The following is a 25,762-nucleotide window of genomic DNA, read 5'->3' on the forward strand; positions in this document are numbered from 1 at the left end:
TCTGTTCATAAGGTTTGTAAAGATAGTAATTGTGAGGTTGTTTTTAATGAACATAATTATAAAATTCAAGGTTTACAATCAAAGGAGATGGTGGGGAATGGTAGAGAATCAGGGGGTCTCTATTACATCAATAGTGTACCTTCAGGTAATTCATGTAGTGTTAATCATTCCGTTTCTATGTGTTGTGTGCCCAAATTAACTTGGCATAATAGACTTGGTCATCCTTCTGATCAAGCCTTAAGTTCTCTAAGAACTAGATTAAATTTTGGTAATGAAGTTCTTCCACCTTGTGATGTATGTCATAAAGCTAAGCAAACTAGAGAGTCTTTTCCTGTTAGTCAGCATGTTACTACTAAACTTGGTGAGTTTAATTCATTTGGATGTTTGGGGGCCCTATAGAGTGGCAACCTCAGAAGGATTTAGGTATTTTTTGACAATAGTTGATGATTTTTCTAGAGCTACATGGGTTTATCTGTTAAAATCAAAAGATGAAGTTTATGGTTGTGTTCTTGTTTACTTTAATATTTTGTTTAATCAATTTGGGGTTAAAATCAAAACAGTTAGGTCAGGACGTACAATTCATATGCCTTCTAGATTTAGTGATTACGTTGTGGAAGGGAAACATAAATATGGTATAGAGAGATCTGTTAATTACTCATCTTTAAATTCTTAAAATCTTTGTTTTGTTTCTGGTCTTAATAAAAAAATTGAACCTAAAACTTATAGTGAAGCTGCTTTAGATCCTAAATGGATAAAAGCAATGAATGATGAAATGGAAGCTTTATATAGGAATAATACTTGGGAAATTGTAAATCTTCCCAAGGGTAGAAAAGTTATTGGTTGTTGTTGGATTTATAAAATTAAATATAAATCAAATGGAGAAATTGAAAGGTATAAAGCAAGGTTAGTTGCTAAAGGGTATAGTCAAAGAGAAGGTATAGATTATGAAGAAACATTCTCACCTGTTGCTAAAATTGTTACTGTTAGGGTGTGTTTAACTTTAGTTGTTCATTATGCATGGCCTTTATACCAACTTGATATAAACAATGCTTTCTTGTATGGTGATCTTTCTGAAAGTGTTTATATGCAACTTCCTGGAGGATATTATTCTAAAAAGGATAATAGAGTTTGTAGATTGATTAAATCTCTTTATGGGATTAAACAAGCTCCTAGGAAATGGAATGAGAAGTTGAGTTCTTCCCTTTCTTCTTTTGGTTTTAAGCAAAGTACAAATGATTACTCTTTGTTTGTTAAAGAAGTTAAGCATGTTATAGTTATTCTTTTGGTTTATGTGGATGATATTATTATCACTGGAAATTGTAAAGTTGAATTGGATAATGTTAAAAAAAAATTAAAATCTCAATTTTTGATAAAAGATTTAGGAGAACTGAAATATTTTCTTGGAATTGAAGTGATTAAAACTGATCAAGGTATTTGTCTAAATCAAAGAAAATATTGTTTGGAATTATTACATGAATTTGGCATGCTAGCTTGCAAACCTGTTAAAACTCCTTTGGAACCTAATCTTGTTATTAAGAGAGAATGTGATCTTGATCCCTCAGATTATGTGGTAAATATTACAGAGTTTCAAAAATTAATTGGTAAATTGATTTATTTAACTATGACTCGACCTGATATTTCATATGCAGTCCAAATTTTAAGTCAATACATGCACAAGCCTTATAAGTCACATGTAAATATTGCATTCAAATTGTTAAGATATTTGAAAGATTGTCCAGGGAAAGGAATTCATATAGCAAAAAAATGATTCTCTTAGTCTTATTGGATTTGTTGATGTTGGTTGGGTTAAGTGTCTTTTTAGTAGAAGGTCTGTTACTGGATATCTTGTTTATTTTGATGGTTCTCTTATATCCTGGAAAAGCAAGAAACAAAGTATTGTTTCTCGTTCTTCCATTGAATCTGAATACAGAGCCTTAGGATCTGTAACTTGTGAAATTATTTGGATTTTAAAATTACTTTGTGATTTAGGAATAACTGGTTTAAATCCTGTTAATATTTTTTGTGATAATGAATCAGCAATTAAACTTGTATTAAATCCAGTTTTTCATGAAAGGTCTAAACATTTTGAAGTTGATCTTCATTTTGTTAGAGAAAAGGTTGAAAATGGTGTTATAAAGGTTAATAAGATTGAGTCTTTAAACCAAAATGCTGATGTTTTAACTAAAGCCCTTGGATCTTCTCAACATGAATATATTTCTAACAAACTTGGTTTAATAAATGTTTTTAAAAATGACAAATCATAAAATTGAATTAATGTTCAGTTTGTGGGGGGTGTTGAAAATACTCTTGATAATTGACAAACTGAAATTAATTCAGTTAAGGTTTATTTTCAAAGTTATGTTTTGTTAAAATATATTTTCTATAATCAAATCTTAACAATAATTTGTTAAAGGGTAAATTGTGTGATTTTTATTATTCGTGGGTAGATTGTGTAAATCTTTATACAGGGAAGGCTAATTCGGGTTTATACGCCGGTCATTTATGGTTCATGGGTTGCTTCATATCCGAAGTATTTAAAGTTGAAGCCGGCCGGTGTCATTTGTAAGATAACTTCATTAAGATCAAAGATATTTTCTCTCATTATTCTCTCGTTTTTGTATTAGGGTTTCTCAGATTAGGGTTATATAATTTATTCTGTAATAAGTATGATCTTGTTCTTGTTTTCATTTGAGAGAGAGTGTTATTGTAGTAAGGGTTCTGATGTAAGTTGATGTATAATCGAACTGGTTTATAGTGAATAAACTATTCGAGTCGAGAAGTTTTGATGTTTGTGTTGTTTAAGAGTAAGTGTTAACACGCTGTCACACACGTATTGAACAAATAAATTTATCACTGTTGGTTGCACTAAAAATATAGCATAGGGAAGCAGGGTCGAATCCTCAGGGGTGCAGCCTAATGGTCAATGCCTTTTTGCATCAGGCATAATCTAGTCAAGACATAAATTATTAAGAATGGGGTTTTAATTATAAACTAAAAACTAAAAATGCAGTGATATTAAAATTAAACGAAAATCACTATAAAAAACAATTTTCAGTTTTGTTATGACTTTCCTAATCATGTAACTAATCCATATCTTATTATTTGAGATGCATTCTATCTAAGTAGGTACTGAGAAAAACTAACAAGCTCTAGTAATTTCTCTTTTACCTAAACTAGTTAATCAAAACAAGCTCTTTAATTAACCCTAACTTTTTACTGGCTAATCAAACAAGCTCTTAATTAAGATTGGAAAAATTGCATTAAGTTCTATGTAAAATTCTCAGCAATATCCAATACTTCTCACAGGCTCGGAAGCGTAAATATGTGATTTTTATAGTTTATAATAAAGTCAAATCCCAAACACGAAACCGATTTATTACTTGTTACTTATTACCGGTTGACAAGAACAGTTACGTATTCTATAACTGATTAACTAGAATGATAAAACCCTAGCTAGGTGATCAAACTAACAAGAATCAAAATCAAACATTCATTAAGAACAAAACTGAAGAATCTAGATAGAAAAAAAAGATATAATGATCAATCACATGAAAAGTACTTGTCTTTGCAGAACTGAAAACTAGGATTTTAGCCAGACATGGCTAAAATCTGATAAAAACAAATGAAAAGAGATATCAAACAACTAATCTTAATAATCTACTTGAAGGAGATGATCCACAGTCTTCAGATCTTCAGAAATCGTTGAAATCGGAGAAGAAACGCCTCCAAAATTGTATTTTCATCGTCTGGTACATCTGGAATTGCCAACTTAGGTTACTGGAAGGCTATCAAGGTCTATTTTTACGTTCAGCAGCAAAAATGACGCGCATGCCATCGCAGGTTTTGAAGAAAACGTGTCTCAGGCCTTTTTAATGAAGTAGGATGCTATTTTGGAGCTTTTTGGCCACCCTGAGATCGCATGTACACAACCTGCAATCGCAGGTTTTCATTTTTCACTTCCGAATGAATTTTTGGCACTAAAAAACCTCGAATCCATGTTGCGACCTAACCTGCGATCACATAAAGGATCCATATGATTTCATAGAGACAACATGTGATCGCATGTTGTTTCTAAGTCGTCCGAAATTCGTCTACTTTTTAGATCATTTTGAATCGCATCAATCGAAGTTACGGTTCTCGAGATATGGTCAAAATACTGACAGGGGGTCAAAGATGCCAGCAGCATTCTTTAACTTTAGATTGTAGATTCTATCTTCGTGTGATCAATTCGATCGAATTTTTCTTGACTAAAGCATCTTGCAAGCATTCCTCAACAAAGTCCATAAGTCCCAAGCTCCACTTTAAGCTCCAAACGTGCATCCAACTGCTCCAAAAGCACTGCTTCACTCGAACTATCTGAAATTGACATAAAAACATGAGCGGTACGGGAATTCTAACGAAAGACATGAGCTAAACATTATTTAAATAAATGACATGCAAATGTACAAAATATGATGCTAAAATGATAATAAAAACTACCTTATAAGATGCATAAAATGACATCTAACAAATCTCCCAAGCTTAAACCTTACTTGACCTCAAGTAAGAAAAAGATAAAACATTATAAACAAATGGAAAGATGTATGTGACCTAATGAAAATTTAAAATATAATAAAACGAAAACTTAAACTAAAGTATGTCACTTTCTTTTTTGTCACATGATAAGATTTTGTAACGTCTGTGTTTCTGGGCTTGCCATTTTTAACAATGTAATAGTCTAGGTTAACCTTTGTAACTAAATTTGAAATAATAAAAATGTATTATTTGTGAATTATGTGATTTATGTGTTTATTTTCTTGATTTTTATAATTTAATGAATTAAGAATAAAATAAGCGTAAAAATTAAAGTGTGAGATAAGCCTGATATCTTTGCATAAAGTTGTAGTGGTCGAAACAAGGATTCCGGAGATATAAGGAATGCCAAAATCCGAGTTATAACAAAGAAGTTATGACCTGTCAAAGTTTCGCGACAGAATCGGCACGACGCCGAGTGACGTAAAATATGAATTTAAGATAGAGCGATATTTAGCCTTAGCGATCTAAACGAAAGTCGTAGATTTCGTTAAACCGAGAGCGTGCATAAAAGGAACGCTCAAATCTGACTTCGTATGAGGAAGTTATGATTTTTCTAAGTTTCGACTTAGCAGTATGCAGCCCGAATACTCGATTTGAGATCAAGCGGTTTTTAGCCGAAACAATCTAAATGAGAATCGAAGATCTCGTTGTTGGTATCGAAGCGATAAAAAGTTAGGCGAGAACGGACGTCAAACGAAGAAGTTATGAATTTATAACGAAGTTTTTCTGTCCCGACCTATTAAAAATAAATAATAAAAATAAAGATAAAATTAGCCGACGGAGTCTAAACGAAAGTTGTAGAGCGTAGTCTCACCTTCGCGTGGATATAAAGAACGTCGAAAACGGAGTTCGTATGAAGAAGATATGAATTTCCGAAGTTTATTAAATAATTTGTATTTAAAATTAATTGGAAAATCCGGCATTGTCCGAAGAGGAGTCATCGGACTCATTCGAAGTACGCCCCGCGTACACCGAGGAATGTCGACACTCGCACTCGAGCACTTCGGATACGTAAGCAGTGACGATTTCGGACCAGTACGCCCCGCGTACTGCAGTACACCCCGCGTACTCCGAGGCTCCAGCCTCCTATAAATAGGATGCGAGGGCAGCCGACTCATTTGCTATTTTTCTCTCTTCTATCTCCCATTTTGCATCGATTTGCGTGCCAGAAATACCCCGAAGCCCCGGTATTATTCTCGAGCCCCGAAGCAAGTCCCGAGATCCCGAAGATCCCGAGAAGTGCGATTCCCGAGCCGAAGCTCTGCCCGAGAGAAGTTCGATTTTTGTGAAGATCTTCCAGATCTGCTGAGAATTACTAATTCTGCAAGTCGTAGTGCTGTCCGATCATCTTCTGATCAAGTGAGTGTATACTACCTTTCACAAACACGATAATAATACAAGTATGGTTTAAGTGTATTAAGTAATTTGTTGTTTATATGTGTGAATGTGTATTCACTTTCTTCTATCTTATAGATATGATTATTTCTCTATGAAATACGTGTTATGTGTGTGTGTGTGCCTCATCTGTTATGTGGAATATGTATTGATTAAAGCATGTTATACAGGTTTTTAAACTATGTATAAAAATGTATATTTTATCTACTAATATGTTGGGTAGAACATGGGTAGATAGTTGGTGTGTAATAAACAGATGAGAGGCCTCGTTGTTGTTTGATTTAGTCATCTAGCGGAGTTTAGATGACGACCACGGACTTTTCTAGACAGTCTTGTGGAACATTAGCAAGTTCGCCACCTGTAGGTGTTAATGAACTTGGGTGTTCATTCGCTGTACTCCATCCCCCTCATGGTTGCCTTATTTGACTTATATTGCTGAGGAACCCCCGAAGCATGTGTTGTCGCCCCGATGAAATATTCTTAGACTAGGTCCCTTATGTTAGTTGTTTTAGGGACATAAAGTGAGAATAACGGGAATGGGTAATTGGGTTATTGTTGGTTGGTGGAAATTAAATATAATTAATTATTGTGGGTTGAAAACCCTATATGCTCACCAGGCTCCCAAGCCTGACCCACTCAGTTTTATTTGTATTACAGGAAGTGGCGCGAGGGCATAAGATGGATGAACCATGAAGTTGTTTTGTTTACAAGTATGTATATGTATATATTTGTTGAATGACTTGTAATGTTATCGTTTATGCTTATTGGTCTGTATCGGAACATGACACCCGAGTTTTGATTATATAATGAAAATACATTTCTTTTATGAAATGCTTTGGTAAACATTGTTTTATCATGTTTTGTTTTTGGGAACAAATTCCGCAACTCTTTCAAATCAAAAGGATTTACTCTGAAATTATTTAAAAGCATAAATGAAAATCGGTCTTTTCTGGCCGAGATTTTGGGGATGTCACAGATTTCACAACAAGGAAGTTCCGATGAAATCACTACCTAGATAACAGTCTCAATACTTTATATTAACGATTCATAATTATATTTAATAAGTTAAACCAAGCTTGAGCAAATAATTTTTATGTTGAATTAAATTTGTTAAAACAATGTATTTTTAAAAATCATTTTATGAAAATTCGTTTATAAAAACTTAGTTTGACTAATCCCTCCTTTTTTTTCCGAACTCGACCAGTAAACGCGGTAAGCTCCATTATGGACAGAAAATCCAAGCTTACCCCTATGATTCCACTATCGAGGGATCAATCTCATTATACCACACGTCTTCTTTGTCTTGATCAACTCTTTAGATTTAACCTGCTTGCTTCTTGATTTCGACTTGAACTTGACTTGGATTTGACTTTGAATTGCAGATTTCTTCAAGTTGTTTGATGTACCATTTCTAACATATATATTGACCAGGCACGAATTTTACTTTGAGGGCCACCATATCTTCAATACTTCAAAAATGATAATAAAGTGTGGGTATAACAAGAGTTCCCTCCTAACCTCAAAATGTGCATAAACTATAGGGTTCAATACTTCAAGGAATGATAAGTGTTATCCAATCTAGGTTCTTTTTAAGGTATTCAAGGAAATTATTTTCAAAACACTGTTCATTTTTCCATCCCACACCTCCATTGTAAAAATTATCCGACTCTTATGTTGGTTCATATTGAAAACATTTAAAGCACTTGAAAAGATAATTCTTAAAATTGATTGTAATGAGACTGTTAATTTCGGTAACTATCACACTTCATCTTAACAAAGTTATCGAATGTAAAAAATATCCTCATCTCATGTAAAATATTTTTGAAGATTTTAAAGATTTTTTTTGGAATGCAGAAAATAAAAATAAAAATAACTAGAAATAAAATCTTTTTGAGTTTTTTTTATTATGAATGCAAGAAAAATAAAAATATAAAATAAAATATTTTTTTTGGATTTTCGAATTTTTTAGTATGCAAATGCAAAAAGAAAATTTTGAAAAAATTAACTAAAAAACTGAAAAATTAAAAATTTTAACAAAAATGCAAAATGTTACACTAACCCTCTCCCCAAGCTTAAAATGATGCATTGTCTTCAATGCTTAGAGAGGAATGAACAACTCGATAAAGAATATAAGGGCAAAAAGGTGCAGCTGGGAATGAATGTACCTGATAAGGTTGTAGAAATCTGATTTTGACGATAATGTGGCGAAAAATCTGAATTTCAGCGACTTTGAAGATCCTCTGATTTCCCCAAGCTTGCTTGGAACTACGACCATCTATTTATTGAAAGCATAAAACTAGAAACTACTCATTGGGTTGCCTCCCAGAAAGTCGTCATTTTTTAAGGTCATTGGCTCGACTTTACCCAACCAGATTATTAAATGGTGTGGTTGAGACTTCTCTGAAGCTCAACTCTTTTCCTTGTGACTTCAGATTCCTTCAAATATGGAAAGATGTGTGGATCTGGGACTTGTTCAACTACCGGGAAAAACTCCAGATTGTCTTTAGATATATCTTTCAAATTACTAGACTTCTTTCTCTTTCTGGTCTTCTTTCTCTTCCCAGAAATCTTCCCTTCAGATTCTTTTCGTTTCAGATTCTTACCAAAAATCACCTTTCCCTCTTTTTCTTCCAAAAGTTTGTTTCTGTTCAAATTTGTCTTTGATTTTTTCTTAGCATATTCCAGCTCAACCTCTTCCACCTCCTCAAGCTTATCTTCTGCCAGCTCCTTTAATGTATAATTATTTGGTTTCCTGTCTAAAATAAATCTTACATAAAACCATTAGAAATATCACAACAGTCCTCAGACAAAGGACTGGTGATACCCAGATAATTAATAGAAAATTTATCAATTGGAGTTTTAGCATCATTTATTTTAAAGTGCACAATATCACCATCAAACTCCATAGAAAGAGTACCAACAAAAACATCAATCTTGGTTTTAGTAGTTTTCAAAAAAGGTCTTCCCAAAATAATTGAGTTTGCATCTGAACTGTCCAAGTTTCCCATGTACAAAATGTAAAAATCACCAGGAGAAATCAAATTATCCACTTGGACAAGAACATCCTATAGTACACCTTTTGGGTGTACTGTTGAGTGGTCAGGCAATTGGATAATTGTCCCGATCTTTTGTAAATTTCCCATTTTTAATTTTTCAAAAACAGAATAGGGAAGGACATTAACTGAAGCTCCTAGATGAAGCACGGATTTTGGAAAACTAAGGTTCCCCAATTTACAAGGAACTGAGAAAATCCTCGGATCCCTGCACTTTGGAGGCGAACCTTTTTGTAAAATAAAAGAGATATTTTTGCATCTATTACAATCTCATTAAATTTCATTTTTGATGGTGCATTCATGAAGGGTCCATACCATGGTATGATCCTGACAGCAATGGTATGTGCATAATCATATTTTCGTAGTTCAATAATGTTTGACATAACTTATGTAGCATCCGGACTCTGAGGTATTAAAACTATTTTTTTTTTCATTTAGAAGAGGCTCACGACGTAAGCCATATTCACGTCGTGAGAATGACTATTGATCGTTTGACTCATGTTTTCAAACCTCACGACATGAGGCATAAGATCACGACGTGAGTCAGTCCTGATGGTTCTAAACCCTAAAAATCAAGTATAAAACAGAGGAGGAGACTAAGGTTGTCCATCCTCAGCCTCTTTCACTCCCAAGTCACTGAAAAATCCTAGATTCGTCCCTTTTGAGCCCTTGAACCATTGTTGGTGATATTGATGTGTTAATGGTGTTTTGATTTCCTTGAAGAAGAAGAAGAAGAAAAAGCTCTTGTGGTGGTTCCTTTTGGCGAGATAAACCCCTCCTTGTGGATTTTCTGAGCTTGTGAGCTTCTATAAGTCATAAAGATCTTATCTTTTTAAGTTAAGCTTGCTAGATCTAGGTTATGGTTACCTTCTTTGCATGGGATCTTGGGTTACCATGCATGAAGTCCATTAAGTTGGCAACTTTATGGACCATTGAGTCATTTGTTGTATTAGAACCCTTGGATCTAGATTTTGGTGCAAGTTTTGGACTCCAAGTTTGAATCTTGACGTTTACACCCAGGGTCGGTCCTGAGGATTCAAATATCCAGGATGAGCCGGAAAAAATGCCATTATCCCCTAACATGTAATGAATTAATTATATAAACTGAAGTTTTTTTAAAACGACGATAAACTTTATAGCAATAAACTTAGAAAAATCATAGTATTTGTGTAACAGCCCGAAATCCAGGTACCCTTTTATTTAGCCCTTCATCTTTAATTGTTGTCATTTTAGGGTTTTTATGTTGTGCGAGTACGCTGGGCGTACGAGGAGTAAGCTGCGCGTACTCGCGCTCTTCATTTATACGCATTCCCCCTCGGGTACGTTGGGCGTACCTAAGGCTGCGCTGGGCGTAACCGATCCAGACCCAAAACCCTAATTTGAGTTGTTGGCTATAAAAGGAATGAGATGGCTTGGTTCCTCAGCCACCATCCTTCAGAAAGAAACCCTAAGAGAGTGTCCCTTCGTTCCTAGCCCTTTTGTGAGTGTTCTAAGCTTGGTGGTGTCATTTCAAGGTAGCAAAGGAGAAGAGGAGTCCATTGTGAAGGCTAGAAGCTGGTGTTCAAGTGTAGATCCGGGCTTAGCAAAGGTTGGAGCTTGTTTCTAAGGTAAAAAGTTCGGATCTTGGCTTGTAGATCTTGTGTTATGCTTTATGGACCATTTTCTAGGGTTTTGGTCCCAAAGGTGGAGACTTTATGAGCAAGTGGTCTCCATTAGCTTAGATCCATCATATTTCTGGTCCATTTGAGTTGTAGATCCATAAAAATGTAATCTTGGACGTGAATGATTATCCATGCATGAGATCTAGATCCTTGAGTTGAAATGGAAAGGTGTTAAGGAGTGTAAGAGCCTTTACAGCCGTGCCAAGGCTTAAAGGTTCCGATTTTATGAGTAAGGATGCTTAAATAAGGCCGGATCTAGAAATTGAAGTAGTGGCTTAACCGATTAAGACCAGAACTGAAGTGTGTATAGATTTGACTATTACGCTGGGCGTAACTCCCAGTACGCGCAACGTACTGGGTGGAGACCCCGACTATTGAGTTGTCAATGTACACCCCGCGTACATTTGTCTGTACGCCCCGCGTACTGTAGATGTTGACTTTTGCTCACTTTTAGGGTTTTGGTCAATATGTGGACTTTGAGCCAAGGAGGGGTGAAATGGTCTTTTACCCTCTGTGGGATAATGAAAAGGGTGTAGCCTAGTCTTGGAAGCCTATATTAATTAGAATGATATTTCGTTGTGATTAGGCGGGGTTGGGTCGTCGTTTCGAGATTTGGAGATATCGAGCACGCGAGATTCTAGACTTCCTATGAGGTGAGTCTTCTCACTATACTGTACCTGGGAAGGTACCTATGTGTGACTGGAAGGTCGGATATGTTATGAGTTGTATGTATTGTATGTGATTAAGTTAGCCGTTTATATGTGTTATGTATGCTATGCTTGATGTGGGCCGGAAGGCATTATGTTATGGTCCGGAAGGCATTACGTTATGGGCCGGAAGGCATTTATGTTATGGGCCGGAAGGCATTGTGATGTGGACCGGAAGGTCGACGCGGGTAAGACCGGAAGGTTTACCGGGTTGGGACGGAAGTCCCCTGAGACACATGGACCGGAAGGTCATGACCTAGAAAGGCGTATGTGTGTAAGTAGTATTTTGGGGAACTCACTAAGCATTTATGCTTACAGTTGTTGTGTGGTGTGTTTCAGGTACTAGCGAGGACCGTGGGAAGGCGTCGGCGTGATCTGTACACACTGATGGGGGATTTATGATCTTGGGATTTATATGATTTGTATTATGATATGATACATTGGATCTTTATGACTTGTTTTGGATGAAAACATGTTTTCAAAAAATCAAAAATTTGTTTTGAAAATTTACGTCGTTACAAGTTGGTATCAGAGCCTTGGTTTGAGGGATTCGGATGCACCTTCGGGCATAACTGAACTCAAACCGAGGATTTGAGGAATTTTTCAATTAATAAAGGCATAAAGATTTTATAAGAGATTTTGTAATAACCAAAGGAGAAGCAGTGTGTACGGTCAGCCAGTGCGCGAACGGTAAAATCCCCAAAATACCCTTACAATATGTGTTATAAGATATGTTGCGATATGTTATGCATGCTAGAGTAGACTAGGTATTCATATTAGGACTAGCGTGGCCTGATTTGTGATGCCTTAGTCTAGGGGAAATCTGATGCTATGAGATGCTTTGAGAGCGAGTAGGTAATCAGTGCATAGCAAGAATAGAGTACTCGTGATCCGGGGTCCAAGGAGGAGGACTTGGGGTGAACGCTGATGCGGTGTAGTCAGTAGTATAGGGCCCGTACTACTGAAGACACCGGATTAGTGGGCAGTCCAAGTAAGAATCCTTTGGGTATCGGAGGTCGTGTATGGTTGCGTTATCGAGTGCGAGTATGCTCGATTGGGTCTCTGATATCTTTATGTTGTATTTCAGAGGCATCATGGTTAGGACACGCCACATACCTGAGACGAGCGGTGTGAGTGACGAGGAGATTCCTCAGATGATCCACGATGAGGTGGCTGCGGCAATCCGGGCCGAGATTCCAGAGATGAGCGGTACGCCGCGGTGACTGAGGTCGCAGCCGCTGCAGCTACGGAAGCTGTGGCTGCTACCAGGCCTCAGGGAGGTAACTCGTTGCTATTCCGAGAGTTCAGCAACACGAAGCCACCCGAGTTTGATGGGACGCAGAATCCGATCGCTACGATGAGATGGATTGCTGAAATTGAGGGATGCTTCTATACTTGTTCATGTCCGGAGCATCTGAGGGTACGGTTCGCTTTGAACCAGCTCCGCTTAGGAGCGAAGGATTGGTAGAAGTTCGTGACGGCGAACTTCACTCTTGTAGAGATTTCAGCGGTGACCTGGGAGAGGTTCACCACCATGTTCAGAGACGAGTATGTTCCCCCGGTGGAGAGGGAACGGTTGGTTCAGGAGTTCTTGACCCTCAAGCAGGGTAATGATTCGGTTACTGTGGTCACCTGGAAGTTTCATGAGAGGGCGATGTTCTGCCCTGAGCAAGTGTCTACTGAGCAGGCTCGGATGAGCCGGTATCTAGGTATTCTGAGGAGGGACATCCGGGAGTTCGTTTCGAACTCGACGTACCAGACATTTGTTGAGCTCCAGGCAAATGCCAGGAAAAGGGAGATTGATTTGGAGACTCAGGCCAGGGAGGAGGCCAAGTCTCAGAGGGTGGATCGGCAGCCGGATCAGTCTCATCCGGCAGCCAAGCGGACCAAGTCCACTGATTTGAGGACTGGAGGCCAGAAGGGCCGCACCTGCGAGAAGTGCGGCAAGGGTCATGAGGGGACCTGTCGATCGGGTGCTTGCTACAAATGTGTCAAGGAGGGGCATATCGCCAGGGATTGCCCCAAGGGATTTATGGTTTGCTTCCATTGTAACCAGACTGGCCATTGGAAGGCCGAGTGCCCTCAGCTACACCAGGGATCTGCGCCGGCTACTAGGATTACCGAGGCTCGACCGGCGAAGGCCGAGGCTCCGAAGGCTCGTGGGAGAGCTTTTCAGTTGACTGCGGAGGAGGTCTGTGCGGTGCCAGATGTCGTGGCTGGTATGTATTCTTTCGTGTATTTATTTTTATGCTGAGATGTTGTGCTTATTTTATGATATGCGTAGGTACTTTTCTTGTGAATTCTGTACCTGCCTTGGTATTATTTGACTCGGGTGCGAGTCGGTCTTTTGTATCTCTGGCTTTTAGTCAGCACCTTGGTATTGAGCAAGAGGTGATGAGTCGACCTCTGAGGGTTTCCATAGCGGATGAGAAGGCGGTATATGCCACCGACGTGATTCGAGGATGTGTGCTCGAGATTTTTGGTGTCGATTTTCCTATAGACCTAGTTCCTATCGCTATGGGAGATGTCTGTGTCATCGTGGGCATGGACTGGTTGAGTAAGTTTGGAGCGGTCATTGACTGCAAGAGACAGCTGGTGACTATGCGAGACCCTAGTGGGGGAGTGCTTACTGTGTATGGCGAGGGGACCCGGTGTGGGTCAGCGTTCTGTTCGGCTGCCAGGGCGAGGCAGAGTTTGCAGCAGGGCTGCAGTGGATTCATAGCCTATGTGATGGACGCACGAGTGGCCACTGGGAGGCCAAGTTCAGTTGATGAGGTTCCGGTAGTGCGTAATTCCCGGATATTTTTCCTGAGGAACTGCCGGGTGTGCCTCCGGAAAGACAAGTGGAGTTCCGTATTGACTTGATTCCGGGAGCAGCACCTATCGCCAAGGCGCCTTATCGCCTCGCGCCGCCGGAGATGCAGGAGTTATCCTCGCAACTTCAGGAGCTGTTGGGGAAGGAGTTTACTCGACCGAGTAGTTCGCCTTGGGGAGCACCGATCCTTTTTGTCAAGAAGAAAGATGGTTCACACCGGATGTGTATCGATTACCGGGAGTTGAACAAGTTGACGGTCAAGAACCGGTATCCGTTACCTAGGATCGATGATATGTTCGATCAGTTACAGGGGGCATCTTGGTTCTCCAAGATAGACTTGAGGTCGGGTTATCATTAGATGAGGGTTTGGGATGAAGATATCTAGAAGACTGCATTCAGAACTCGTTATGGACATTACGAGTTTGTGGTGATGCCTTTTGGGCTCACCAATGCCCCAGCTGCGTTCATGGATCTCATGAAGAGGGTGTGCAGGCCGATGCTGGATCGGTCGATGATCGTATTCATTGATGATATTTTGGTATATTCGAGGTCTAGAGAGCAGCATGAGGAGCATTTGAGGGAGATCCTTGGAGTTCTGAGATCGGAGAGGTTGTATGCCAAATTCTCCAAGTGTGAGTTCTGGTTAAGAGAGGTCCAGTTCCTAGGACACCTTGTTAACCAGAAAGGGATATTGGTCGATCCGGCCAAGATTGAGGCAGTGATGAGATGGGAGGTGTCGAGATCACCCACTGAGATCAGGAGCTTTCTGGGATTGGCCGGCTATTATCGGAGGTTTATTAGGGATTTCTCCAAGATCGTCGTGCCACTTACCAAGATGACCCGGAAGGGTGTTGCATTTTCTTGGGGTCCGGAGCAGCAGTCCTCATTTGAGACCCTACGCCAGAAGTTGTGCGAGGCCCCGGTGCTCGCACTCCTGGAAGGGATGGAGGATTTTGTGGTATATTGTGATGCATCTACATCTGGGTTAGGGGCAGTGCTTATGCACAGAGGGCACGTTATAGCGTATGCATCGAGGCAGCTGAAGCCTCATGAGTCGAGATATCCCACCCACGATCTGGAGTTGGGGGCTGTGGTGTTTGCCCTCAAGATCTGGCGGCACTATCTATATGGGGTTCGGTGTACCATATACACGAACTACAAGAGTCTGAAGTACTTGATGGATCAACCAAACCTGAATATGCGCCAGAGGAGATGGTTGGATGTGGTGAAGGACTATGATTGCGAGATCCTGTACCACCCGGGCAAGGCTAATGTTGTAGCCGATGCTTTGAGCCGTAGGTCGGAGAGCGCCCCAATCTGAGACATTTGTATGAGGTTGATGGTGATGACTCCGGTATTGGACACCATCCGAGGGGCCCAGGTTGAGGCTGCGAGACCAGAGAACCGAAAGTGGGTGCGGGTTGTTGGGCAGGTGTCGGAGTTCGTTACCGATAGTCGGGGACTTATGACATTTCAGGGTCAGATTTGGGTACCATTTATAGGCGGGATGCGTACCATTTTGATGGAGGAGGCACATCGATCGAAGTTCTCGATCCATCCCGGGGCCACTAAGATGTATTTGGACTTAAAGAGGGAGTATTGGTGGCCCTGTAAGAAGAGGGATGTTGCATGGTTTGTCAAGAGGTGCCTAACCTGTCGCCAGGTTAAGGCCGAGCACCAGCGTCTGCATGGTAAGCTGCAGCCACTGGAGATTCCTGAGTGGAAGTGGGAACAGATTACCATGGATTTTATCACTAAATTGCCAAGGACTGCGAGAGGAGTCGATGCAATTTGGGTGATTGTGGACAGGTTGATGAAGAGCGCTCATTTTCTTGGTATCAGTGAGAGATCTTCTGCTGAGAGGTTGGCAGAGTTATATGTGAGGGAGGTGGTATCGCAACATGGAGTTCCGATGTCGATTGTTTCAGATCGAGACGTGCGATTTACTTCCAGATTTTGGAAGAAGTTTGATGTGTGCAAACTCACTTAGTTTTAAACCTACTTTTAATTATCAAATAACACACAAAAGGCAGTGAACCTATCAATTGTGATATAGTTGAGTAAGTAGGGTATCGAACACAGGGAACGGCAAATTAAAACTAAAAACTAATTTTATCTAAATTAATTAATAAATAGGGGTTTTCTCTAGTTTTACAAGACTAGAAACTTGCTAACTATTACTAATTTAAAAACAAGAAAACAAAGAATTAAATAGATTCAATAATTGGGAAGGAACTTCTGTTTAGTTCAACTCAACTGATCTTATGGTTGTTTTCAAGGTAATGGTGCAATGGATTAATTCTTTTGTTAGTTACCGATTCAAGTGATTAGATTTGCATTCACTACACTAATCATTAGCAAATAAACTAACTTAAACAGTGGCCAGTTGTCTAATTTAATTAAATTTACTAGATTAATTATTCGGGTTAAGTTAGACTTGCAATAGTTAACTAATTTATTCTTTTAATTAACTTCTTGTTTGATGGTCATCTCACAAGCTTGCACATGAATTTACTCAATTTTCTTATTAACTCTAGTTTCATATTCATTAATCCTAGACATATGACAATAGTGATCACATAGCATATGAGGTTAATAATCAATAGATGTTCATGCTAATCAATTATCTCCCTATTAACAGAAAATTAATTATTATTCACACACAAGGTTCTTTAGCAAGCTAAAATAACAAAATTCACCAACTTAGAATTAATCCTACCAATCAATCAAACCATATTATCAATTTTGTATCCCCAAACAGAAGTCTAAAGGTTTTAGCTCATAATTGAAGTAAATAGCAACAAACAAACAGATTCTAATTGTTTAACCATAATGACAAAACAAAAGATTAAGTGGGATGATGAAATTTGCCTCAATTCTCCTTCGGGATTGAATTCTAGCTTATGACTTCGTCTTCTAGGGTTTTTCTGACTTCTTAATCGTAGCAAAACTCTTCTGAACCGTCCCCGAATTTTTTCATATCGTTTTGTGGAGTTATCTTTATATATATATGAATCGACTCGTCGAGTCAGGTGGCGACTCATCGAGTCCATCTCACATTCCTCGTATTGTGATAACTCTCTGGGATCCCGAGTCTTTATCTTCTCGATTCTTCGATCGGACTCGCCGAGTAGTCGACCCTACTCGCCGAGTAGGTGCTTTTTTCAATGTTTTTCTTCTTTGTTCCATTCTCGAACTTCTAACTGTTTCTCCCGCTTCCGAGCTTCATTTTTGGACTGAAAACATAATTCAAACACTTTTAAGTACCTTTTGTCCATAAAATGCAATAATTTAGCTAATAAATGAATAAAAATGTATACTTAATATGAACTAATTATGCACATATCAAAGTTTCACGAGGAGTTGGGTACAAGGCTGCATTTCAGTACCGCATACCACCCACAGACGGACGGGCAGAGTGAGCGGATGATTCAGAAAAAATAAAAACGCAAAGAAATTAATCCTCCTCATCGTCATGATCCGGCGCTACTCCACTTCCTCCCGCACCACTCCTTCTTGTACTAATCACCTCTTCCCACGATGGAATATACGGAAAGTTACCACCATCGATATGTGGAATGTTGAAGTGGTCGAAAAGCCGGATATGTGATTGATTGCTAAAATTGATGCCCCGCGCCATTTGATCTTGTAACCGCCTTATCTCCACATTGTACCAATCCATTGGTACTTCTTCATTATCAACCGGAATCACCGGCGGCTCTTCCTCCACATCCCGCTCCCTCCTCGATCGGACCCTCCTTCCCGGTGCTTCGGGACCAACTACCGGATCATCATGCAGGATAACATAATGACCACGACCATAGTCTTCAATAATCCTGGCCCACCGGAAAAGAATTGGATTGAATGGAGGTGAAGGAATCATCGTCATAAAGTTCCATGCACCACGGGTCATCAACCCAAACGAGTTGGCTAGCCGGGTGACAAACATACCACCATTAATTCGAGAAGTTTTGCGATCCTTGACCGCACCCTCCGATAGATATGAAGCCAAACACCAAGGAATATTGCAAAAAATGTCGGGTGTGATAATGCTCCATAAGAAGAAGACATCAAGGTTGGAAACCTTGTCATCATCCTTCCTTTGGTTAATAGTGGATGAAATGAGACGATGAATAAGGCGGTGTGTAGGCGATCGAATGCTCCCCTCTTGTGCCGATTTCGGAATATAAACTTTGTTGCCAATCGTGTTCCACCAACCCGTGCTCGTCACTCCATCAGGAAACACCATGTGGGATTGCTCCAAAAAGGCCCGAAAGATAGCTGTTGAGACCAAGGGCTGGTCATAAATTCCCAATCGACAGACAAGGTCGAGCACAGAACATTGATGAAATTCACCCCCAAGGCAGAAACTAAAACTTGCTGGGTGATAACAATCAACTCCCCCCGTGAAAGATACCGTGGAGAAGAACTCTAGGCATAGCTCCAAATACACCGGCTCTTGAATTCGAAAGACCCGACTCCACCCCTCACAAATCATCGTTTCTCCTTCGTGGGTAAACTCCTTTAAAAGATAAGGAGCTAACTCCTCTTCATAGCATACACTTTACAACCAATCCCAATCTATCCTATTGGGCACTTAAATTTCTTTTTTCCTTATGTCGGCCAACTTCTTCTTCCACTTCCGCATCGTTGAAGCGGACTCGATTTGTGGGAAATTCAACCAAGGAAAGTCCCCTTGGTGTCCACTAGAACTTTGCCCCCTGTTGAACATTATTTCTGCAAAACAAAGATACAAAACCCAGAAACATAGATTATAATTAAAAGAAGTCATGCACGTGTTCCCCAACACGACTCGTCGAGTCCATGGACGACTCGGCGAGTCGCAAGAACTGCTCGATTCAGTCAACGGGTCGGTCTAAATTGGACCATGAAATCTCAAAATCACTTCAAGAGTTTTGTCTTGGCACATGTTTAAAAGGTATTAGGCAAGAATAAGCATGCAAAACATCATAATTCATGAAAAATCGAAACCCTAGAAATTTACTATTTTTCAAAATCGGGTTTTTCTATGCAATTTCCATCATAGATAATCTTAGAATCATGCTTTTAACAGAAAAGAGGAAGAAATTAGTTACCTTTTGCGATGGAACTTGAAAAATTTGAATAACAATGAAGAGGAAGATGAATGCTTGAGAGAGAATTGAGAGAGAGGCACGGCGAGTGGGTTTTAAAAAAAACTGATTCTTTTAGGGTTAAAACCCTAGTTACCAGTTGTAAAAGTAATTCTTATTATTATTTTTTTCTGTGAATAATACCAACTCGTCGAGTCAGGGTCAGACTCGGCGAGTCTGGTCGCGATGCCATTTTTTTTTTGAAATCTATATGGACTCGTCGAGTCATGGTCAGACTCGGCGAGTCTCTTGCAAACAATTCAAAATTTATAAAATTTTGTCATGTATTTAGAAAAGAAAATTCATTTTACCCCACACTTAGTCCATGCACACTCTCAAGCAGACATGTTCGATGATTCGGAAAAAAAATCAAACAAAACTAAAATAAAAGAAAGCAAACTCTAAACAACGGGTTGCCTCCCGCCAAGCGCTTCTTTTTAAGGAGTCATTAGCTGGACTCCTTCCCATCTACGTTTTGTCATCTTCCAGTATCGGGAATGCACGCCTAATCTTTTGTGGTTTGTACTTTGTCTTGTAAGCGTGACTCTTCTTTTTATAAGCCCTTTTTAATTCATCTCTCTTCTTTTTCACAACATCATCCTCAGCTGCTTGGGCTTCCCTTTTTCTCTTCTTCTTCTTCACCCCATTCTTTTTCACCTTCTCTTGCACCTCCTTTTCTTTAAACTTAATTACTTCGTATTTTGTGAAAGTTTGTGCTCTAGGTTTGGTAATGAATGGTTGATCAGCTTCCACCCTCCTTTCCTTTGCCTCCTCCTCTTTTTCTGTGGTCACCCCATCTTTAAGCGGGATTGCATCAAGACATGCTACATCGGCGTGTTGAACTTCCGTTTCCATTTCTCCTCCTGCTATTTGTTCTTCTAAAGAATCATGAAAAATATCCAAATCCAGAATATGCAGAGAACTAGCAACAAGCAGATCTAAATCGTCCAAGTCGTTATTAAATTCGACTGGACTCGTCGAGTCTAGTAAAGTGACTCGGCGAGTCTGATCATATTCCATCATTTCTTGGGTGTTTTCTAAGTCGGCTCCTTCCAGTAGCTTTTCTAACTCCTCCAAGTCCTTGTTAACATCTCCATCCTCTCCAGAATGTAGCAGAAACTTGCTTGGATCTTCTTTTTGCAAAAGTGCAAGTTCTTTTTGTAATATCTCATCATCCAAATGGATAAATGAGATATTTTCTTTTCTTTCCTCTTCTTGCTTGGCTTCTGGTATAACTTTAAATATTACGGACTCGTCACCCACCCTCAACGTTAATGTAGACTCACATACATCAATTAAAGCACAAGCGGTGTTTAAAAATGACCTCCCCAAAATAATTGGAATTTCGGGGTCTTCTTCCATATCAACAACCACGAAGTCTACCGGAAATATAAACTTGTCGACTTTAATAAGGAGATCCTTACAAACGCCTTGTGGATGAATTATTGTCTTGTCTGCCAAATGGATCTTCATATTTACCGGTCTTGGCTCCGGTAAATTCAACCTCTTAAAGAAAGAGAAAGGCATCAGATTGATGCTTGCACCCGAGTCGGTCAATGCTTGGGTGACAACTTCATTACCAAACTGGCACGAAATTATAATATTCCCCGGATCGCCCTTCTTTTCGGGTAGCTCACTCAATAGTATCTCCGCGACTTCAGCCAAATCTTTCCTAGCAGCAAAAAGACCTTTTAGCAAGTTGAAGTATTTGGGTGTCTGGAGCATCGTTTCCACAAATGGCACATTAACTTGTAGGGCTTTAACATGCTTCATGAAGGTTCTATATGCTTCAACTTTTTCCGCGGGCATGGCTTTGATTGGGTATGGCAAAGGAGGATTATATGGCTTTAAAGGACTGACAGTTTTGTCATTTATGCATAGACTCGTCGAGTCCAATGGAGTGACTCGGCGAGTTGGATCGGGTTTTGCTGGAGCCGCTTTTTTCTACCTTTTCTGCCTTCCTCTTGGAGATTCTCAGTGCATCTGTGCCTATTTCTTCCTTGCTGGAGGTTATTGCACTAACATTCTCCCTTCTTGGATTGGGTTCGGTGTTACTTGGAAGTTGACCCGGTCTTCTATCATTCACTTGATGCACAAGCTGTCCCAGCTGTTTCTCAATGTTGAGAATGGATGCATGTTCATTCCTTAGCATATTTTTGGTCTCGTGTATTGCAGCATCGTGATCACTGTATCTCTTTTCGGATACGGCTATGAATCTAGTGAATAATTCTTCTAAATCGGTTTTCTTTTCTACCGGTTCTTCCTTTTGATATAGTCCCCTCTCCTTCTGCTTGTATTTTTCCTCCTTAGCCCTCTTATACTCTTCGTATGGGAGCCATTCCTTCTTAGGTTTTCGCCAATTTTCGTCGTATCGATCGCCACTTGAATAGAAGACTTGAGCTTTCTTATTTCCATTCTTATCCAAATCACAATCCTTTGTGGGATGGGGCCCTCTACAATTTTCACATCCCACCCTAATAGCATGGATTGTTTGATCCATTTTTGTCATTCTTCTATCAAGACTATCAAGCTTAGCTATCACCGCCGCCATGCTATCATTTGCCGAGTTCACTACTCCCCGACTTACTTCGTTTCTTGGATTATGGTATTCTCTAGAGTGCTTAGAGAATTCTTCGATTAACTCCTTAATTACCGGGGGCGCCTTCTTCGTGAGCGGGCCTTGGGAATCAAGCAATTGCCTTGTAGTGACATTGACTCCATCATAGAAAATGGAGACCTCTTGTTGGCTATTAAGGTCATGGTGTGGGCAATTCCTAAGCAAGCTCTTGTACCTTTCCCAAGCTTCATAAAGAGATTCTCCGGGTTGTTGCTCGAAGTTGGCAATGGCTTTCTTTAGCTTGGCTATTTTGGAGGGCAGGCAAAAATGGTCTATGAATTCTACTTTCATCTTGGCCCATGTGGTGACCGATCCGGGAGGAAGTGACTATAGCTAATCTTTTGCAGCCCCTTTAAACGTGACTGGAAGCATGCGAAGAAGCTGGGTCTCGCGTGGAACATTCGGTACATTGAAGTAGTCAGCCACATCATTCACTTCGTCCAAGTGCTTGTAGGCGTCTTCGTGATCCTTCCCGTAAAAAGGAATCTCCTTGAGTTGAGCGAGAATATGGCCTTTTAGTTCAAAAGTAGCAGTCGCGGGAATTGCGGGCTGCACAAGTCCCGACCCGGTGTCATCACGCATCCTCTTCTTCCATTCCCCCATGGGGACTTCATCGATATTAGCCATAGTGATAGCTAAATCGTCTTCCAATCCGGAGTCGTGCTCGTATGTGGGTTCTTCTTCTTCCTCGGTCTCGTACTCGATATCTTCTTGAATTGGGTCTTCAATTGTCAACGAGGCACTGGATGCTCCTGTTTTGCTGCTCCTCTTCTTGCTGAAAATGGACTTTAAGTTTTTGAGTGGTGAGTTCTTTGAAGAAGTGGATTCTCCAACAGTTTTGCGTTTGCTCCTTCTTAGTGCGGATTCCGGGTCTTCAAAAGGAGGGACCAGAGGTGTATCAGATCCTCGGGTCATGAAACAACTGTAAACAAAACAAAAAAAAACGCGTAAAAGGAACAAAAACGAAATAAAAAAAATTAAAGCTGAAACAGCGATGTACTCGCCGAGTCTTCACGAATGCACTCGGCGATTTGAAGGCAAAAAAAAAAAATTCTAGTTATTCTAAAAACAGAATTTTATTGAAACTAATTCTACTTACTGAATTACTTTTTAAATAACTTTGTGCAAGATAAATCCCACACAAAGGATCGATTAAACTAGAATTTAATGCTAATTTTAGAACCGTTCCCCGACAACAACGCCAAAAACTTGATGTGTGCAAACTCACTTAGTTTTAAACCTACTTTTAATTATCAAATAACACACAAAAGGCAGTGAACCTATCAATTGTGATATAGTTGAGTAAGTAGGGTATCGAACACAGGGAACGACAAATTAAAACTAAAAACTAATTTTATCTAAATTAATTAATAAATATGAGTTTTCTCTAGTTTTACAAGACTAGAAACTTGCTAACTATTACTAATTTAAAAACAAGAAAACAAAGAATTAAATAGATTCAATAATTGGGAAGGAACTTCTGTTTAGTTCAACTCAACTAATCTTATGGTTGTTTTCAAGGTAATGGTGCAATGGATTAATTCTTTTGTTAGTTACCGATTCAAGTGATTAGATTCGCATTCACTACACTAATCATTAGCAAATAAACTAACTTAAACAGTGGCCAGTTGTCTAATTTAATTAAATTTACTAGATTAATTATTCGGGTTAAGTTAGACTTGCAATAGTTAACTAATTTATTCTTTTAATTAACTTCTTGTTTGATGGTCATCTCACAAGCTTGCACATGAATTTACTCAATTTTCTTATTAACTCTAGTTTCATATTCATTAATCCTAGACATATGACAATAGTGATCACATAGCATATGAGGTTAATAATCAGTAGATGTTCATGCTAATCAATTATCTCCCTATTAACAGAAAATTAATTATTATTCACACACAAGGTTCTTTAGCAAGCTAAAATAACAAAATTCACCAACTTAGAATTAATCCTACCAATCAATCAAACCATATTATCAATTTTGTATCCCCAAACAGAAGTCTAAAGGTTTTAGCTCATAATTGAAGTAAATAACAGCAAACAAACAGATTCTAATTGTTTAACCATAATGACAAAACAAAAGATTAAGTGGGATGATGAAATTTGCCTCAATTCTCCTTCGGGATTGAATTCTAGCTTATGACTTCGTCTTCTAGGGTTTTTCTGACTTCTTAATCGTAGCAAAACTCTTCTGAACCGTCCCCGAATTTTTTCATATCGTTTTGTGGAGTTATCTTTATATATATATGAATCGACTCGTCGAGTCAGGTGGCGACTCATCGAGTCCATCTCACATTCCTCGTATTGTGATAACTCTCTGGGATCCCGAGTCTTTATCTTCTCGATTCTTCGATCGGACTCGCCGAGTAGTCGACCCAACTCGCCGAGTAGGTGCTTTTTTCAATGTTTTTCTTCTTTGTTCCATTCTCGAACTTCTAACTGTTTCTCCCGCTTCCGAGCTTCATTTTTGGACTGAAAACATAATTCAAACACTTTTAAGTACCTTTTGTCCATAAAATGCAATAATTTAGCTAATAAATGAATAAAAATGTATACTTAATATGAACTAATTATGCACATATCAAAGTTTCACGAGGAGTTGGGTACAAGGCTGCATTTCAGTACCGCATACCACCCACAGACGGACGGGCAGAGTGAGCGGACGATTCAGACGCTTGAGGATATGCTCCGAGCGTGTGTTTTGGATTTTGGAGGGAGTTGGGACACCTATTTACCCTTGGCAGAGTTTTCGTACAACAACAACCATCATTCGAGCATTGGTATGCCACCCTTTGAGCTGTTATATGGGAGGAGGTGTCGGACCCCCATCTGCTAGGGAGAGGTGGGGCATCGGGTAATGGGTAGTATGGAGATTGTGCTTCAGACGACAGAGCAAATACAGCAGGTCAGGCAGAGATTGTTGACCGCTCAGAGTCGCCAGAAGAGTTATGCGGACAGGCGTCGGTCCGAGCTCGAGTTTCAGGTTGTTGACCTTGTACTCTTAAAGGTCTCTCCTTGGAAAGGGGTAATTCGATTCAGGAAGAGGGGGAAATTTGGGCCTCGATATATTGGACCTTTCAGGGTAATCGCGAGGATATGCATGGTAGCCTACCGTTTAGATATACATGCGGAGCTGGGACAGATTCACGACACCTTCCATGTGTCGCAGTTGAGGAAATGTATTGCAGACATGAATGATTAGCCATGCATGAGATCTAGATCCTTGAGTTGAAATGGAAAGGTGTTAAGGAGTGTAAGAGCCTTTACAGCCATGCCAAGGCTTAAAGGTTCCGACTTTATGAGTAAGGATGCTTAAATAAGGCCGGATCTAGAAATTGAAGTAGTGGCTTAACCGATTAAGACCAGAACTGAAGTGTGTATAGATCTGACTATTACGCTGGGCGTAACTCCCAGTACGCGCAGCGTACTGGGTGGAGACCCCGACTATTGAGTTGTCAATGTACGCCCCGCGTACATCAGTTTGTACGCCCCGCGTACTGTAGATGTTGACTTTTGCTCATTTTTAGGGTTTTGGTCAATATGTGGACTTTGAGCCAAGGAGGGGTGAAATGGTCTTTTACCCTCTGTGGGATAATGAAAAGGGTGTAGCCTAGTCTTGGAAGCCTATATTAATTAGAATGATATTTCGTTGTGATTAGGCGGGCTTGGGTCGTCGTTTCGAGATTTGGAGATATCGAGCACGCAAGATTCTAGATTTTCTACGAGGTGAGTCTTCTCACTATACTGTACCTGGAAAGGTACCTATGTGTGATCGGAAGGTCGGATATGTTATGAGTTGTA

At 39.6% G+C, this 25,762-nt stretch overlaps 1 non-coding gene across 1 annotated transcript; it reads left to right on the forward strand.

Moving 5' to 3' along the window:
- Positions 1–22,091: 22,091 nt before the first annotated feature.
- Positions 22,092–22,198, forward strand: LOC145071698 (small nucleolar RNA R71). Its single transcript, XR_013690704.1, has one exon. It is a non-coding gene; the product is annotated as a small nucleolar RNA R71 (small nucleolar RNA).
- The last annotated feature ends 3,564 nt before the right edge of the window (positions 22,199–25,762 follow it).

Source organism: Lactuca serriola, chromosome 8 (assembly GCF_051521515.1).
Source record: "Lactuca serriola cultivar US96UC23 chromosome 8, Lser_US96UC23_V15, whole genome shotgun sequence".
NCBI lineage: Eukaryota > Viridiplantae > Streptophyta > Magnoliopsida > Asterales > Asteraceae > Lactuca > Lactuca serriola.